At 40.9% G+C, this 18,988-nt stretch overlaps 1 long non-coding RNA gene across 1 annotated transcript; it reads left to right on the plus strand.

Annotated features, from left to right (window-relative positions):
• The first annotated feature begins 1,721 nt into the window (after positions 1–1,721).
• On the plus strand, positions 1,722–15,991 carry LOC118722378. Its single transcript, XR_004988988.2, has 3 exons — positions 1,722–1,820; positions 3,112–3,119; positions 15,981–15,991. It is a non-coding gene; the product is annotated as an uncharacterized LOC118722378 (long non-coding RNA).
• The last annotated feature ends 2,997 nt before the right edge of the window (positions 15,992–18,988 follow it).

Raw genomic sequence — 18,988 nt, forward strand, 5'->3', positions numbered from 1 at the left:
GTTGCACATGAGACCCAGCTATGATTCCACATAGTGGTGCTGTCAGCAGACAGATAGTGCAGTGTGATGATGATTTTACTCAAAGCCTCTTAAAAACCTAATGTCAAAGTGTTTACAACAGTGAGCCTATTGACCAGGAAACACAAAGGAGGTGAAAACTAAAACCCATTGGAACCATTGTTTACTGCTGATAGGAATGTAAATTGGTGCAGCCATTGTGGAAACATTTTGGAGGTTCTTCAAAAAATTAAACAGACAATTACCACATGGCCCAGCAATCTCACTTCTGGGTATCTATCAAAAGAACTGAGAGCAGGGACTCAAAAAAATACTAATATTTGTACACCCATTTTCACAGCAGCATTATTCACAACTAGAGGCTCAGTGCATAAAATCATGCACTGGTAGGGACCCTATCAGCTGCCAGCTGCCAACCCATTACTCCCCTTTTCCACCTTCGCCGCCCCCCTCCTTGCCCCCTCCCATCTGCTGCCACTACTGCCACCACTGGCTGCACTGGCTGTGGCCTCCCTCCCTTCTCCTGCCTGGCCAGCCCACCCCCTGTTCAAACTCCAGGTCAAGGGGACAATTTGCATACTATGCTTTTATTATATAGGATGGCCAAGATGCTACACTATGGATGGATCTTCAGAACAGTAACTAACTGAAATAAGCCAGTCACAAAAGGACAAATACTGTGTGATTTCACTTATAAGAGGTACATAGAGTAGTTAAATTCATAGGGACAGAAGGTAGAATGGTGGTTGCCAGGGGGTGGAGGGGGCAGGGTGGAGGGGAGTTACTGTTCACTGGGTAGTTTCAGTTTTTTAAGATGAAAAGTGTTGTGTGAATAGATGGTGATGATGGTTGTACAACAGTGTGAATGCACTTAATGCCACTGAACTGTACACTTAAAATTATTCATATTTTATGTTAAATGTATTTTACCACAATTAAAATAAACCCCTAAAACCTTGCTTTTGCAAACTATACACAGAAAAAAACACAAAAATCTTGATACAATAGAGAATCACTTTTATTGCTATAAGACTTCAAAGAAGTAAAGTCTAGGGATGAGGAGGGGAAGCCTGAATAAGAAGAGAGCAATGGAGCTGAGCCTTACAGAGGGAGAGAAACCTGGGACTCAATAGTAACGGTGAGAGTTTTATTTTCTTCATGTAATCATGGAAGGATGAGTATTAGATACACTCATTTTTCTCTCTTAGTTTTCTCTTCATTATTTACATTTTATTGCTCAGTAATATTTTTTTTTTCAGAGACCCAGACTCAAGAGTGAATGAGCAAGAGGCTCCCTATGGTTTCAGGAAGGCTGGTGAGTTGTGAGAAGGTAGCTGAGAAAGAACTGTATAGTCTGCATCTAAGTCTCCAAATGCTACTTCACCATATTTACGGTACTTTATCAGTGTTCTCTCTGTTATATAGTTGTGCTTATATGTAGCATATATATATTTCTTAGGGGCAAAGAAGAGAATTTCCTACAACTACAGGGACAACCATCCAAATCAAGATGTAGCATTAGCCTCAGGGCGGAGCCACAGGAGACAGAGGGACCTGGATGGCCTGCGCTCAGGGTGACAGGCTGCATTGGTCTTTCTCTATGCCAGGACTGGCTCTGAATAGCACCCTGGCTCCAAACTCAGCTTCCAGGGCCAGCAATAGGACATTCCTGTGCAACTGACGACCCTTGTACTGGCCACCACTCTAGTACCAAAACCCTTGAAACCTGCAAGAGCTGTGTTTGCTGTGTTAATGCTAGCAGTGCTGTTGCTAATACTACCTGCATCTGGATGGAATGTAAAGTGAGTGGCTGCCAGGTGGTGAGCAGTACAGAATTCTCTTTTGAGCCCATTGCCACTCTACTGCCAACCAATTCTACAGCTAAAACCACAACCATGCCTTCCTCTTCTATAGTGACTATGCCTGTTACAACTATGATAATACCACTTGAACTCCAACTTTAAAACCTGTGTGGAAGTCTACCTTTGAGCCTGCCAGTTTCATTGGAGGAATTGTCCTTGTCTTGGGTATACAAGCTGTAATTTTCCTTCTCTATAAATTCTGCAAATTGAAAGAACAGAACTACCACACTTTGTAAACAGACTTGTTAGGTTAACAAGGACTGCCATGTAACTCACTAAAACAAAATCTTATCTTTCAAGATGTCCCACATGGAATATAGTATTCTGGGATCTTTCAAGTTTCAAAGGACACATATAGGATATTTTGGAGCATCGTGCTTGAAGAAAAATCAGTTAAATCATTTTGCTCAACATAAATATTGATAAGGTTCTGCATGAGAATTGTGGCTGGCTTCTTTTATTTTAAAGGGCTGCTGCTATGGGATTATGTTCTCTTCTCTTGATATGCCAGTGTAACTCTGTAGGTGCTGGACAACCTCATGACTCACTTGGCAGTTAAAATGAGTAATTTTAAAGCAGAAATACATATTAATTCCATCTTAACTCAGGATGTAGCTAAGTGACCAGAATTGAGAAGAGTGTGCTGAATGAGCATCAAACTGAACAAATTTATAAATTTAATATTCATATAGCAACTGCAGACACTGCTGTATTTAGAAATTTCAATTTTCGTTAATTAGAAACTGCAAAATGAACCTGTATTATTACTAAACTGATTTAAAATAAATCTACATGTCCCAGCTGGGTGGTTCGGTTGGTTGGTGTGTCATCCCATACACTAAAAAAGGTGCAGTTTTGATTCCAGGTCAGAGGCAACCAATCAATATCTCTCTCTCTCTCTCTCTCTCTCTCTCTCTCTCTCTCTCTCTCAGAATCAATAAAACATTACTTCAAGTGAGGAAAATAAATAAATCTACATGTTTATTGAAAAAAGTTGACCTTAACAGCAATGTGAGAATACTTAACACTCTTGAACTAAACACTTCAAAATCCTTAAAATAGTAAATTTTGTTATGCATTTTACCAAAATAAAAATAAAAAAAGAAAAATAAATTAATATTAATATATTAATATCCTCTAATCCACTGACCTCTTTCAAATTTCATTGTTGGTCCCTATAATGTTCTTTATAGCAAAAAAGAAGAAGGTGGGGGGAGGGGGAGAGAGAAAGGAAGGAAGGTGCACAGTGGTCCAAGATATAACAGAAGGCCACACATTTCACTTAACAACATATCCCTATTTCCCTTCTCTGGAGAATAACTGCTCAGTCTTTCCTTTTCTTGCAGGACTAATCAGTTTTTAAGAGAGAAGCTAGTAAAATGTCCCACAATTTGGGCTTATCTAGCACTTTACCATAATTGAGTTGAAGTTATGAATTTTGGGCAGGAATCCCATTGAAGTGATCTGGTGTTCTTCTCAGTGACTCATCTTAGAAGACACAGGATTTTGCTCAGTTTAATCTCCACTGGTGTTAAGTATAGTCACTTGTTTGGGGGTCCTTCAGGTTTCTACACAATAAAATATTCCATTTTCCCTTGTAACAAATTAGCATTTTCTAGTGAAATACTTTGAGAATAAGAAAATACCTTGCTCTTTATAAAATTTCTACCCACTAGTTTTAGCATCCATTAATGATTTTTTTCTTGAATCAAGCATCACTAGTACTTTAGTCTTTCAGAGGGAAGTTTTACATTTCATAGTTCTTTCCAAATTTTATAGTTGCATTCTTTTTGGAAAAACTGTATTGATTTAATTTATTTGAATCAGAATAACTCATGAATTGTGATTTTATTCAGTGAGTTATAATCTATCACTATCATTATTTATTTTGATGCTCACTTTATGTAAAATTTGACCAGTGGAATCCTTGGGCTTGGCTTCTGTCCCCTTCCCACAAATCCTCATCATTTCTGAGTATGTCCTTACTTTCTGGGAGAAGAAGATATTCATTCCAGGACCATCTAGACCTTCCCTGCCCTAACCTGAAATCAGCCATTTTTCCAAGAAGTCCTAGATCCTTTTAGTGGAGAATGTTGTTTGGCAATTAAGAGCTGGATGCAAGATATACTCATAGCTACTGTGGTATGATTGCTTCTAGGTCCTCTCAGAGAGAGGAGGGGCTAATAAATATATGTCTGTGTACATATCCCCCCCCCCCATAAATGTACACCTCTTTTGTCTACAATTAAATATATTAGAAAACATGATTTCCCACAGATCCATACTCCTCCAATACAACAGCACAGGGTTTATCCTGGCCTTGCCACTTTCATATTTATAATTATCTTCTTCAGTGGTAGGAAGATTGACTTCCATTATCCTCAGTATATTCACTTGTTTTGTTCAATCTCTTGCATGTCTCTACATTGGTCATCTCTTCAACCATTCCCATGCTGGCCTGGCACCCTCCTTATCATCTCTTTATCCTTGACATGCCAAGACTTCTCTTCACTCCCTCCATGGTCCTGACCTCATCCCATTGCCTTCTTGACCTTCTTCATGTATATTATGCACCGAGCCTTTAATATGTATTAAAGGCTCGATGCATAAAATTTGTGCACGGGGGGGGGGGGGGGGGGGGGGGTGTCCTTCAGCCCAGCCTGCACCCTCTCCAATTTGGGACTCCTCTAGGGATGTCCAACTGCCCGTTCAATCAGACATCCCTCTCAAAATCCAGGACTGCTGGCTCCCAACTGTTCTCCTGCCTGTCTTCCTGATAGCCCCTAACCACTTCTGCCTGCCAGCCTGATCACCCCTAACCACTTGCCTTCCAGCCTGTTTGTCCCTAACTGCCCTCTACTACAGGCATGGTCACCCCTAACTGCCCTCCTGTGCAGGCCTGCTTCCCCAACTGCTCTCCCCTGCAGGCCTGGTTACCTCCCAACTGACCTCCCCTGCTGGCCTGATAACCCACAAATGCCCTCCTTTGCAGGCCTGATCCCTCCCAACTGCCTTCCCATGCTAGCCATTCTTGTGGCGTCCATCTTGTGTCCACATGGGGGCAGGATCTTTGACCACATGGGGGCAGCCATCTTGTGTGTTGGAGTGATGGTCAATCTGCATATTATATTTTATTAGACAGGATAGGGGCCTTGTGCATGGGTGGGGGCCAGCTGGTTTGCCCTGAAGGGTGTCCCGGATCAGGTGGGGGTTCTCTTGGGGCATAGGGCAGCCTGAGGGAGGGGCCTGTAGTGGTTTGCAGGCTGGCCATGTCCCCTGGCGACCCAAGTGGAGGCCATGATATCTAGTGTTTATTTATCTTCTACAATTGAAACTCTGTAGCCTGGAGCTGAGCCAAGCCTCCTGCTTGCTCTCTGGTGGCAGCCATTTCTGTTGGTACTTATGTATCTCCTATAATTGAAACTTTGTAGCCTTAAGTGGAGACCTGGGCAGGTCAGGGTGTGCAGAAAACTTGGCTTCCTCCATTGCCGGGGCCAACCCTAGCCTCCTGCTCTTTCCAGCTCCGTGGCTGCCAGCATTTCTGTTTGGATTTATTTAACTTCTATCATTGAAAATTTGTAGCTTTGAGTGGGGACCTAGTCCAGCAAGGGCAGGTGGAAAGCTTGGCTTCCTCCATTGCCAGGGAAACCCAAGCCTTCCTCCTGTTCTCTGTGGCCATAGCCATCTTTGTTGGTTTATTTGCATATTTTCTCCTGATTGGCTTGTGGGTGTGGCTTGTAGGTTTAGTGGAGAGATGGTTAATTTGAATATCACTCTTTTTTTTATATTACATAAAGTAAAAAACTAAAAGCTACTATAACTAGGTTTAACAAAATTTCCCTCTCTAATTTGTGGCTCTCAAAAGTATGTAATAATATATAAAAGGTTATATCAGAATTGGGAGGGAAAAGAAGAATAAGGATTAAGGTGGCATGGGAATTTAAAAGTATTGTACAGAGAATTTCTTATAAACCACACCTTCCTTCATTGACAAAGGTAACGACTGCTTTAAAAAGTTTCCTTCAATTGACAAAGGTAACGACTGCTTTAAAAAGTTTCCTTCTTTAAAAGTAACAACTGCTTTAAAAATTTATACTTTTATAAATAGAAATATATATTTATTTATATATAAATAAATTAAATTTATATTTGGGTGTTCTATGACAATTATTGTAAAATGTGTTATAGATTTAATATTATTGTAGCTTTCTCAGTGGAAAAAAATTTCCTTTACCTTAAATATTTGTAGTAGACAGGATAGGCTAGGCTATGCTACAGTAACAAATAAACCCCACAGATCTTACTTATCATAATATTGTTTTTGTTTTTTGTTTGTTTTATCATCACAGTTGAATGAAGTTTGGGCAGCTTGCTCTTAGAACTATGCTGTCTGGATCACATGGCCTTCAAGATTAGAGAGAGAGAAAAAAAAATGAAGGAGACACAAAAACTTTTATCTCCCTCAAAATGAAAGTGACACATAAGATTCTTGCCCCTATTTCATGGGCCTAGAAAAAAATGGGGAATATATAAAACCCCACAGGTATTTAGTGAGTAAAAACTGTCTCTCCATAGTATATTATTTCCTCATTCCAAATGTGTTAAAATTAGGATGCTAAATATGACTTGAAATTAAAGAAATTTGTTATTATAAAAACCCTTTCACACAACTATTTTCAATCTTTTTCATCTCATAGCACACATAAACTACTAAAATTCTGTGGCACACCAAAAATATATTAAAATTTTTGCTGATCTGACAAAAAATAATTTTGATTCATTCATACTACACTGCTATTGACTGTTGTCATTTTCTAAAATTGACAATCTAAGGTAGAAGACCTCAGTTCCCCTGTTTAATAATCAGGTATTGCATGTTTTAAAAATTCTTGTAGCACACTGGTTGAAAATCACTGCTTTAACTCAGAGAAAAGTTATGGATATTAACTTCAGCTAGAAATTAAGCAAAATTCTATTATATATCTAAAATGAAAAAACTTAAAAAAATTGTGGATACATTTTACATTGTTTTAGTTTTTTCAACCAGCATGTAGGTCATATGCTGTTGAACTCCTGCTCAACATTATTGTAAAGCATGTATGTCTATGGTAAAATACCTGTCTTCTTCAGGGCAAAATTCTTTTCCTTGCCGACATACAGGACCATGCAAGAACTATTTCATTTTGTCAACATTGCTATCATAATAAACTCCTTTTCAAAGAACTTGCCTTGTAAAGTGGACATAGGATACTTAATTGTAATGGAATTTAGTTACTTTAGGAAGCAAATGTAGACATTCAGCTAGATATTTTCATGAGGTGACTCTCACAGAAGTTAAGGAGGTCATGAGTGACCTCTCTGTGTGCTGCCCTTGAAGGCCTGAGTCACCACCTGGACAGCTCTCAGGGAACTCCATGTAGACACTGAGAATAGATAAAACACTTTATAAGCCATTCAGTCAATGTTGGTGGTAGCTTAGGGCATGTCATGGCTATAGAAATAGTACACAATTATACAGGGTGTGAACCAGGCAGAGAACAATAGAAAGAGAGGCCATCTGTTTTTATATTGGTGATTAATAAGAAAAATGCACATTTTATTTATCCTGGGATCATGCCAGCTAGTGGGAAGTATGTGGGTGTGTGAGGCCCTTTGTAATAATAACCTACATGGAGGGTAAGCACATAGGAATCACCTTCTTCCTTTAATCAAAAAAGGTGGCCTACTCATAAGAAAATCAGTCCAACATGCTTCTCTGCTTTACCTGCCCCTTTAAGGGAGGTCACAAACACGAGAAAAAAAAATGGCTTGCCTAAATTAATAGTGTCATAGTCTCTAAAATCCATGGGAAAGTATTCCCACCCTCAGAGAGTTAAAGGCAGAGGGAACATCTGGCACAAACTGTGTAGGCAGCACCAAGGTCCCTGGAGAAGCTGCATGAGATAAAAACAAGGGATCTGTCACTAGAGCCAGTGTCTACATTGTCTTTTGAGAACTACTTTTATGCCACTGTCTCCTGAATTCCTTTCAATAGCCCTATAAAGAAAAGATAAGACAAAAATAAAAAATTCAAGGACCACCCATGATGAGACAGCTGGTGGTGGTGGAACTTGTAGTCAAATCCTAAAGTTCTAAAGCCATCATACCACACTGGGTCTCTATGCTCAGATGTTTTTGTTCCTTTACAAAATTGAAAGCTCCAGGATCCAGGTAGGGAGGGCATATGAGGGAGGGCAATCAGAAGCTAGTTAGGATTTGCTATGGAGGATTGGTAGGAAGAAGAGTGGACTGGAGAGAGCCTGTACCAGCTCCAGATGCCCACATTCAATAACTTTCCTCCTTGTGCAATACAGTGTTGCCTGATCCTCTGGCTTTCAGGAGGGCCTTGAAAGTTTTCCATGTTTTAGTGTGATGGTACCCAATTTGACTTGTTTCTTAAATCCCATGCCTGTAGCCCTGGCCAGTGTGCTCAATAAATAGAGCATGAACCATATATTGAAGGCACTACCTGGATTGCAGGCTCAATTCTGGTTCCTAGTCAGTGAGCGAGCAATCAATGTGTCTATCTCATTTCTCTCTCTCTCTCTCTCTCTCTCTCTCTCTCTCTCTCTCTCTCTCTCTCTCTCTCTCTCTCTCTCCCTTCCTCCCTTTTTCTTTCTCCCCCTCCTTCCCTCTCTTCCACTCTTTCTAAAAATTAATGGGAAATATATCCTTGGGTGAGAATAACAAAAACTAAATAAAAAATAAATCACACATCTGGGAACTGAATTTGGTTCACAGGTCCTGATCCCTGCCTTGGAGTATCTCTGGGAAAACAGTGAGACAGAGATGAATGAAAGGAAAAAAAAAAAAAAGGGGGGTGGGGGATTGGAGAAGAAGCCCAAAAGGAAATGGCACATCATGGGCATCTCCTTGAATAGGTAAAGATCTGGAATAAAGTCGAAACAAAGAAGAGCATCAAAATGAAAGTAATTCTTTCTTGTTCTGTCCCTGCAGAATAGGAAACTCAGGGGAAACTCACTCGTAGTATGCAGCCTCATGGGAAGAGCCTGCTTTTTGGCTCAGCTAATGGAAACAAGTTGTTAAAGATGAAGGAAGATACATTGATAAGAGACTGTATAAACAGCCTTAGGAATTTTGTACATTTAGGATGCTAATAAAAAAAAACAAAAAAAACAAAGAGAAGATGAAGAGACAGTATAATGACTATAAAAATCACAAACATCTCCTTCTGCAGGGTAACCCAGTATTCCTGGTGGGATCCTTGTCTAGGTCTGATTCTCTAATACAATCTGGATAGACAAAATCTTAACCAAAAACATAGTGATATAGATTTTATCAATGTTTCATCACCCATTAATTAATCAGAAAAAATGCTAAATTATCAATAAGTATAAATCATGGTTCTTAACCTCAAAGAAATTGAGGATATAAGATTTATACTAAAGAAACAAAAACAAACAATAGAATCACCACTTCAGGCCCATCAAGATAAATGAAGAAGTAGCATTTAAGCGAGGAGTCACCAGCCTTATTTTATACAATGAATTTAGTGAACAACTACTCCTTTGTACTTCTAAAAAACAAACAAAAAAAAAAGTAAATTCCAGGAAATAAATTTCAGATGAGTAACTTTTGCACTAGTCTCATCAGTTGGATGAACAGAGGCATCTTAGTGAGCAGAGGAAAACAAGGGTGAAAATTCTGTCTCCTTTCCTCAATCTGAAGGCAAGGTCTCTTGTTCTCAGTTTTCCTGACTGCCAATGTGGCTGAAACTGCAGCAGGTTTCAGGTGAGGTGGTCTAACATGATCTGCTCTCTTCACCAGTATGCATGGACCTTATTTCAAAGGAATGCATTAAACTAGAGGGCAAGAGGTATTTTTCAAGAAAATATAATATTCCACAAAGTTACTTCTTCAAGTTTCATAACCACAAGCTAAAAGGAACATAGGTATTATGATATTTCAGTAGCCAGGAACAGGCCTGAGCCTGCTGTCATGAGCAGATGCTCTGTATCACCTCCATGGTTGTAAATCAATAATTCAGTGATTTATCTACTGTCATTTACAGGACTGCACTCAGAAATCTATTTAAATGTATGTTAGCCCCATTATCTTAAAAATGTGCTGGCTGGTAAACAGTACAGTGAAAGACCTTAAAGAAATAAATTAAAAGAAAAGGTATCTTCTACATGTTGAAGAAAGACAGCTCTTGAGTCCGGTCCTGCTGAATTCTGAAAGACAGTGACTGTAGAGACTAAGTGATGCATCTCTCAGAGCTTCTGTTTCCTTGATGTGAATTCAGTAAGAATAATGGCATCACACTTAAATAAGCAATATTTCCTCTCATTTACTGGAATATTCTAAGATACTGCTTGTTATTAACTGGAGGTCTGGAGCAGAAATCACAGATTCCAGGGTTTCTGTCAGGCGAGAGCCCCTCTGCCTCCACGTGAGGAAATACCACAGCTGCAGCCACAGGCAGGAAGAACGACTGACCTCTGACAGGAGTCACATGCTGGTCAAAAGCAGTGTCAGCCCTGAGGACCTTCCTATCAAAGCCAAGAAGCATGTGGTGATCAACCTGTCCGATCTTTCTTACAGCAATAAGAACACACAAGTAGGAGTTATGGGGTGCTTTAGAAGCAGTTAACTTTGAAGAAAAATATCCACACTGTCTACAGTTTGTGTATCTGGTATATATGTGGTGCGTGGCCTGTGTGTGGTGTGGTTAGGGGTGTAGTGTGTGTATGTTGTATGTGTAGGGTGTGGTATGTGTGCATATGCTACATGTGTATGTGATGTATGTATAGAGTGTGGTGTGTGTGTGTTGTGTTTGTGATTTGTGTGTGGTATGTATGTGAGTGACGTACCAAGTTGTCAGCATGTCAGCAACCAGACATTCTTTTCCCATCAGAGTTCAGAAAATGATGAAAGCTGAAAGAGCAGTGGGGATAAATAATAGGAGGAAAACCAATACATACAAGCAGTCAAAGGTTGAGTTACTGATGAAAATTGTCTCTAAACATAACATTCTTGAAAAAATAAATAATTCAATTTGATACTGAAATAATCAGGAACACCAAGGTAGACCTTTTTTGGTCATATGTAATTTCCTGAATTCTTTTTCTAAACTTCAGTTATGATTTGTACTAGAGGCCCAATGCAGGAAAATTCATGCTCTGGAGGGGAGTCCCTCAACCCAGCCTGCCCCCTCTCAGAGTTCAGGAACTCTCAGGGGTGGGAGGCAACCCGGTGATCAGGGGAAGGCAACTCCCCATCACACCTTTGCTGCTGACACTGGTGGCAGCACAAGCCTCAGCCAGCCCTGGTTACCTGAGCCTAGGATGGCCCTGGGCAGCTGGGCAACCACCAACTGAAGCTTGTCTGCTCCTCAGGCTGCCTTGGATGACTGGGCAGCACTATCTGAGGCTTGCCTGTGCTTCAGGCTGGCCCTGGGTGGTTGGGGACAAAGAGGACTGGGGGACTCTGGAGGCAGGTGCACATGGAATGGCTGGGGTTGGGCCCAGCCTTGCCACATGCCTGCCACCCCAGTGAGTCTGAAGGGACAGGGTGCCTCCATCTTGTGGTCATGGGTGCTGCCATTTTTGAGGATGTGGCAGTCAATTAGCATATTTCCTCCTTATTGGTTGTGGGCACTGCCATCTTTGTGACAGTGTGAGGGTCAATTAGCATATTCACTTTTTATTAGATAAGATAATGCATAACATTCTGAAAAGTGCTTTACAGGGTACTGAGAAGGCACAGATAGTCATGCAACCTACCCCTCTAAATTCAGAGCAACCTACCCCTCTAAATTCATGCAACCTACCCCTCTAAATTCAAAACTGGTTTGGCTCAGTGGATAGAGCGTTGGCCTAGATTCGATTCCGGTCAAGGGCATGTATCTGGGTTGTGGACATATCCCCCGTGGGAGGTGTGCAGAAGGTGACTGATCGATGATTCTCTCTCATCTATGATTCTAACTCTCTATCCCTCTCTCCTCCTCTCTGTTAAAAATCAATAAAATATATTTAAAAAATAAATAAATAAATTCAGAGCTATCTTTATAGGCGATTTATTTCCTTTCTATTAAAAATCTACTGGAAAAAATGGTCAGTAGAGCATGTTGCTGGGTAGATATGGTTTATAGCTCTGATTTCTGTCCTAGATGCAGGATGTAGTAACACACCTGAGTTATGTGATGAAAGGAGATGATATTGAGGCCATACTTACACTAAAACTGGGATGGAACTGGGATTCCACTCCTCATGCTCTCTGATGGCCTTGCAGATCATAATTCTGTCTCTCCATCTGTTCACCAAATGCATCCTTGTCACATGACAGACTATCTTCTGCCTGCCCTGTGCACAGAATCTCTTCAAAGATCATTCTGTTTTTTTATTGCATTTCCCAACATCCAGCAGATTAAATAAGTTGTTAATTTCCAATTATTTATTTAGCACTATGTATGTAATTTTTAAAATGCTTTATCCTAATAGTATTGTGAAGGTGGAGCTTTTTATTGGGTAATATTCTTGGACAGTAATAGTGAGCCATCTCTGATCTTCCAGAAAGAGCAAAATAACATGACTCTCCAAGATAACTGATCAACAAAGACTGTCATCACTAACTTTGATGTTTTATCAGTAGCCCCATCTATACTAATTAAAGATAAATATTATGAACTACATCATCCCTGTGCTATGATGGCAGTGCCTAGGGTTTTCCTCAGTTTCCCACCTTTTAGTCTCTGGGTTGAAGGCCCTCAATCATATTGAGTATCCAGGGGAGTACAGTGACAGATACTTCAGTTCTGAGAACTCACCACAGAGCAGAGCTGAGCTTCCAAACACTTCTATACACTTGAGCTGGCTTCAAAATTCTTAAAATTTAAAATTAACTCATCTCAGACCTCTCTAAGCGATGCTTTGCATCTTCAAGGTTCCTACACAGAAGGCCTGAAACTAGTTTATCACTGCTTCCCTGTTTACATGTCTCTGATGTGGGGTAGCTGTGCCTTGCAGGGCTCTGCTTGTAAATCTCAGGTGTGATAAGCCAGTATTGGCAGGTGTTTGCAGGACTTGTCTTCACAGTGTTTTATGGCCATCTGCTGTGTTTCCCAAAGGGCACAGCTTATCTCTGAACTGCTTTGCCTGAGGTCTTTTTGCCCTCATTGTTGTTCCTGCCACATCTGCTGGCATAACCTACCCCACCAGATACAATTAGTCACCATGCCATCTCTACCCCCATCCCCATGTAGATCCTTCAGATGCTTGAAGCTACATGGATGTTCTTAGGGTTTTGTGCCAGGAATGTGCCAATTTTAGCACTGATGTTCCACATCCTGGGAGCCCCTTACCCTAATGCTGCTCACCTGTACAGCTGGAGAGCATTCCTCCCACAAAAATCAAAGCATTCCTACAGCCACAGAGGGCAGCAGCCCAAGCTCCAGAAAGTATCAAGCTCAGAAGGAAAGAACCAGAACAAGAACCATCAAAACAACATCAGAAACCTAAAAACAAAACAAAAAAGTGGTTGTTCTTTTCTCCATTGGACCAAGAAGGGTCAGACTCTGCTAGACCAGTAAGTCTTACTAACAAGAACTTTTCAGACTATGACCCAGTGCCTTTGAAGGCCTTAGGAAGCCTATCTCACTGTGATGATTCCACTTCTTTTTCAAATGAATCCCAAAGTAAACAATATTCATTTAAGGTTTCAGGTACACATTTAGAGCCATTGGCAGTCAACTGCTCGGAGCCAATACAAAGAGGGTGCAGGCATGCAGCTACTTTTAGGGAACTGGCAGGCTGGCAAGTCTTAGAGTAGATCTGGAAAGAGCACAGAAGGGCAGGCAATGTGATCATCTCAATGTGACAGGCGTGAGTATTACAGGAGTTCAGAGGGTGACAGGCTCTTCCTAGGCATGAAAAAGTGATCTTTGATCCAAGCCTTGACAGGTAGTAATGTTGATGAGCTCACAGAGATGAAAGGCAAATGTTCAGATAGAAGAAATAGTGGGAACAGCAGGGTGTGCACACTCAAGCAGGCTTTAGCCTGGCACAGTAGGTGCTCAGTTCCTGCAGCATTGTTGGGAGGGGGAAGTAAGTATTGGCCAAATAAGTAGTGTGTCGCTGCCAGAGCTTCCAGCCTCACCTACTCTAGTCAGGTAAAGAGAAACATAAAAAGAAGAAAATGGAATTGTGGGGCACCCTGATCCTGTGCATTTCTGAGCTGATCTTTGGGTGTTTTCTGTGAGGATGGCACTGCTGACCTGTTGGCAGCAGAATGCTGAGAGTCACCCTAGGCCATGTGGCAACAGGGTTGCAACACTGAACCATTTGTTCTAAACATTAAAAGCCCTGAAGATATGGCCTCACCATCTAATTACTAGGATAAATGGGGAAGACAATTACCATTTACTTGGCCCTCATTAAACTAAATCCACAACCGCCACATGGCATAGCATTATTTATCCATGTGTAACCATGGAAGGGGCAGGGAGCCAGGAAGTAGGTTACTATAGTAAATTTTCACACCAGGTCATCATCACTTAAAAGGGTTCTAAAGCAGACACATACCTCTCAGCCACTACAAAATCAGATGGGGCTGTGTGGCTTGGGTATTCGCCAGCTGAGGGGGTCTTAGCATTATCATGCTGGAAATCATGGGATGAGAAACACTGGAAAATATTAGAACCAGAGGGCCCATAAAGGGATACAAGTTAAAGGTTATGAACATCTATTGTAGATCTTTGGGTGTCCCAGGAAAACTCTGATTTATTCACAGAGGCCTTGTAACAAGAATAGACATCTATTGGGAACCACCTAGGGATCTAATCTCATTTTTTAGCTGAAAAGATTGAGGTAAGAGAAATAATTTAGTTTCAGTCCACAAAGCTGAGCTGTGGGGAATTTAGACTGAAATCCATGCTTCTTGAATCCTACTCTTTCTTCTTCACACCAGTTGCTTATCTTCCCCACACCCTGTGGACAGATTGACTTCCCCCTCTGGGACTGAACACTGAAAATGAAGCTCATGGTCTATAAGCACTGGGATCTTGGACCTAAAGATGAGACCTATGTTTTTTCCATGTGCAGCAGTAGCTTCAAAGGTACATAATTATCTCTACCTAGAGGTCACTGATTTGTCACCCAGCAGTAAGTTGTTCAGGAAAAATATGAGGGAACCCCCACCTGTGTGATACCTGCATGGTACTGGTTATCAAAGGATACATCAGTGATTTAAAAAAAAAAAATGTGGCTGAGGGCAGAACCCCCAGCTACTTCACACTCACTAATATAAAAGGAGAGAAGAAAGTAATTGTACAGATATTCCAGAAAAAATAAACTTTATCTTTATAGCTGAATTAAAGTAAAGATTAAGGGGGGGGGGGGGAAGGAAGTTGCAACTTCCTATACAGCAATATTGACCAAGAGAGTGATTAGGCCCTGGGGTCTCCCAGGATGTCTTTCCTGGGAAGGGAAGGCCAGTATCCTGTAGGTTCACCATCTGTTTCAACAACTATCTCTATGGATGTTGCAATGTCCATTCACATCAGTTCTGTCCCAAGGGGAACATCAGTTGCCAAAAGAAAGCATATGCCTTAGGGAATGTGTGTGCAGGACTTGTGCAGCCCCAAAACTTTCCTTTAGTCACTTGAAACCTGTGTAACAGTTAAGTCAACGCTTGCTTGCGAAGCATCTGGAATGCGATTAGTGTCTAGCTAGTCTGGCAGTGCTCACTTCAGGTGATGCCTGGAAATTACATGAGGAGCCTCTGGAAAATGATGTGATTTGTACCTCTGGAGATTCTGGTTTCACCTGGAGCAGGACCTGAGCATCAGAATCTTAAAATTTTTATTTTAATGGATAGCCAAATGTGAGAGCCATGGAGCTAGATGGAGATATGGGGGAAGGATGGAAAGTCATCTAAAGATCCCTCTGAGGGTGGTAGTGGTGGCATCTCTTCTTGCTGCATCAGAATAATCTCCTGGCAGTTAATTCCCAAAGAAATATCTGTTTGGATTCAGATGATTATGATGATGATGATGATGATGATGATGATGATGAAGAAGAAGAAGAATTACTACTACCTCAGTAGAAGCTACCATTTCTTAAATGCTCACATGTATCTGATAATAAGTTAATTATTTTACATACTTTTTTTTCATTAAAGTCTCACAGTCACCCTGTGAAATGGATATTATTATCTCCACACTGTGACATGAGCAGATGAGGTCAGAGCCAGTAGTAGCTCCAGCTTTTCTGAAAGGCTTCTTCTAAGCCCAGCACCCAGGAGATAGGGTCTCCCCAACACTTCCAACTCTATCTCTTATTTCAGTTTCTTCCTTCAAAGGGAATGTAAAAGAGAAACCAAGATAAAAGAAAAATCAGTCAATCTCACCTTTCCACAGAGTAGCAGTGGGAAGGGCTAATGAGGCAGTGTCTGAATAAAAGAATCTATATAAAAAGCTGCTCTATCTTTTTTTCAACTAAATATGGTAACTCCTATAAGGAGCTCAAGAATTGCATGGAGAAGTTCTACCCATCCTGACTTAAGGTTCTTATAGCTAATCCTATTCATACCCTCCAGCCCCTCAGAGAGCAGTTTCATTGCTGGAACTCCCTTTGGCCACAGACCACAGATGACACCCTCCATTTTGTCCTGCCCTCACTCTCCTGACTTTTGTCCTTAGTCCTCCTGGACTTTAATGGCTTCCATTGACCACTCACTGACCCTGGACATAGCTATGCTTCTTACTGAGGTCTTTGCCAGGCCCTAGAATCCCTGTTCCCACCAAAACCTGCTATGAACAGCACTCTACCTTGGATAGTGCCCATATCGATATCCTCTGAGATTTGTAAACCTGGTGGGAGGGTGCTCTGCTGGACCCTGAGTTTAACAATCTTTGATTGATGAGAACCTCAGGCCCTGCAGTGGCTCAGCCACTCCTTCTCCTTCATCCTCCCACTCCCTTAGATCTATTCCATCCAGGTGAGTGCTTGCCCTGTTCCTTCTCCTCCCTCCCACACGTCTCTGCTCCTTTATCCACTTTCAGTCTCCTTTGGGTCTTTTCCATTCATTACTCATCTGAGGCCACCTCCCCCACCACTGAATGACAATCATCTTCCTCTTCACCTGGTCCTTCAGTCTTCTAGAAACACGCTCAGGTGTGAGCATCATCAAATACTTTCTTCTACCTGATAGCCTTCCAACTTCACTTTGGTCCTGAAATCTTGGTGTTCAGAAGGACAACCTACAAACATGTCTGGAATGCAGATTCCAGTCTTCTTACCCTGTAATGTCTGACTCAAATACGTGGGATGGGCCCAAGAACCTTTTCACAAATATTCCCGATGATTCTGATGTGGTTTCATTCAAGGTCTACACTTTGAGAAATAATTTTCTAAAGTCACTGTGCCAATGGTCCACTATTTTTTTCTAAAGGGAACCCCATCCTTAAAATCTGTGCTTCTTCCAACCTCTTTCCTCTTTCCTCATCTCTATAATCTGGTGTCCTGACCCCCTCCCACTTCACTGAAACCAACTTTAGGATGCTAATGCTATGACCTCATGTTTTCTAAATTAATGGCTTGGTGTTCATTCTTCTTACTCTATCTCTTATGTTTGACATAGCTCCTTAACCATTTACCTGCTTCTGGGAACTTCCAATTTCCTAATCTGCGTGTGTGTGTGTGTGTGTGTGTGTGTGTGTGTGTGTTAGAATATGCATAACATAAAGTTTATCCTTTGATATTTTAGGGGTTTAATCCAGTGGCATATTGTACAGATATGTCAACAAAATCTTATTTTTGTTTATTTTGGTTAGGTAGCTAGAGATAGAATTGCTGCATCATCTGATAGTTCTGTATTTAGTTTTTTGAGGAACCCCCATATTTTTTTTTCTGTGGTAGTTGGAACACCTTACATTCTGAGGCAAATTATCTTTAATCAGTTGATGCCCCCTCACTCACCCAATATAGCTTTTGTTCACGGAAGAATCCACACCTCTCCTTCTGCTAAGATATCACCTGACATACAGAAGGTCTCATGAGCCCTTCTCTGTAGTGAATGTAACTTAGAAATTCACTAAGTTGTTTGGACTCAAAGTCACTTGTTAAATTCATATCTCATTGCTTTAGTAGCCAGGTTTTTAGACAAAATAGAACCACTAGAGTGTGTACTTTGGGGAGGGGGCTCCCACACCTCTTCTGAAAACTGTCCCACTGATATTAGATGTGGACCTGGAAGTTCCAGAAATAACAGCTTTAGAGCTGTCTGGATAAGTAGTGGATCCTGACTCAACTGCCAATTAATTTCTCACTCCCAGGTATGTTGTTTGGTGAATGAATAGCTGGCGATACCATATTTATTCACTTCTGTCAATTCCATCAAGGGGTTAGTTAACAAAGGTCCTTCTATGTGCCCCACCCTGTTTGAAGAGTAATGTGCTCTTCTGGGGGTGTCCATTTGGAACCATCATACCAACAAGTAAAAGAGAAAGCTGTATTTGCAAAGAAATGTTGAAAGTGTAGATATCTCCATGTCAAACTAGAGATGAGGGACCTGAGACAGGAGAGAGGGAAGAAGGAGAGAGCTTGACCATTTCCAGGCTCACTCCCTGCACTGTGCTTGCCCTGGGTCTAGGGAGATTTCCCGTAGCTTTCTAGTATATACTTCCTTCTACCACACCCTTAAATTAGGTAAAATGTTAGTTACTTTATTTAAATCCATTCTTCTACTCCCAGAGCATGTTCAGAATGTTTCTTCTTTAAGGATTTTCCCAAATTACTATCTAATGGTGGCAGTTTTTCTGCTGTGTTCCTACTCATGCAACAAGGATAAGCAGTTTAGGAAAACCTGTGAAGTCAGTGTTTTGCTTCCTACCTTTTCAACTCCTAGAACCCTGAATACTTTATACACCAAGTGATTCATGTCATGTTAACTTCCAAACACACTTTTACCAAAACTAACATCTTTCAAATGACCATTGAGAGTTGAACTTTAAAACCTTTTTGTAACTATTTATCTTTCCCAGTCATCTCAAATTAAATATATGTATAATATATTAGCCTATTTTATATATATATATATATATATATATA

The sequence above is a fragment of the Pipistrellus kuhlii genome, unplaced genomic scaffold, assembly GCF_014108245.1.
Source record: "Pipistrellus kuhlii isolate mPipKuh1 unplaced genomic scaffold, mPipKuh1.p scaffold_m20_p_2, whole genome shotgun sequence".
NCBI lineage: Eukaryota > Metazoa > Chordata > Mammalia > Chiroptera > Vespertilionidae > Pipistrellus > Pipistrellus kuhlii.